Consider the following 675-nt stretch of genomic DNA (forward strand, 5'->3'; position numbering starts at 1 on the left):
AAACATTTTTACACATACCCTTCCGGGGTCAAAAAAAAAAAAAAAAAAAACCAGTTGTGGAGACAAGAATGGTGGTATCGGGGTGTTCAAACTGAGCAAAATACCTAGGTATTATCCTACTGAAGATGTGCCTTGAAAGTTGTTGAGCCATGGCACAAAACCCTTCAGTCAGCATGTGAGAAAGCTGGAAAGCTGGGAACTATCAGCACTCCCGAGACCATTCCGATCATCCTCACTAGAAGCCACAGGGGCAAGAGAGTGGTATTCCTGAAGCAGCTGAGCAGTGGCTTGCTACCTGTAACTGGACCGCTGGTTCTCAATCGAGTTCCACTGGGTAGAACACATTAGAAATTTGTCATTGCCACATCCATGAAAACTGGTATTAGCAAAGTAAAAATCCCAAAGCACCTTACAAATGCTTACTTTCAAGAAAAAGAAACTGCAGGGGAACCAGCAGTTAGCATAATGGCTATGTCGCTGGACTCCCATGTAGTCGACCGCGGTTCGCATCCCGGACCCGGTGGAGTAAAACTCACGCCGGGCGCGTGTGCGTGCGTGCCCAAGATCCCAAGAGGAGAATGGATTGCTGTGTGACCATCCCCCCTGGGGGGTGATTTCTCGCTTTCTGTCTCTCTCTGTCTGTCTGGCGAGCGCATGCGCCCTATAGCAAAAACC

At 48.4% G+C, this 675-nt stretch overlaps 1 protein-coding gene across 1 annotated transcript in view; it reads right to left on the bottom strand.

Annotated features, from left to right (window-relative positions):
• The window catches only part of SNRPD1 (small nuclear ribonucleoprotein D1 polypeptide), a 21,012-nt gene that overhangs the window by 6,183 nt on the left and 14,154 nt on the right, over positions 1 to 675 (bottom strand). The window lies entirely within an intron of this gene.

This window comes from Tupaia chinensis, unplaced genomic scaffold, assembly GCF_000334495.1.
Source record: "Tupaia chinensis unplaced genomic scaffold, TupChi_1.0 Scaffold000320_2, whole genome shotgun sequence".
Lineage (NCBI taxonomy): Eukaryota > Metazoa > Chordata > Mammalia > Scandentia > Tupaiidae > Tupaia > Tupaia belangeri.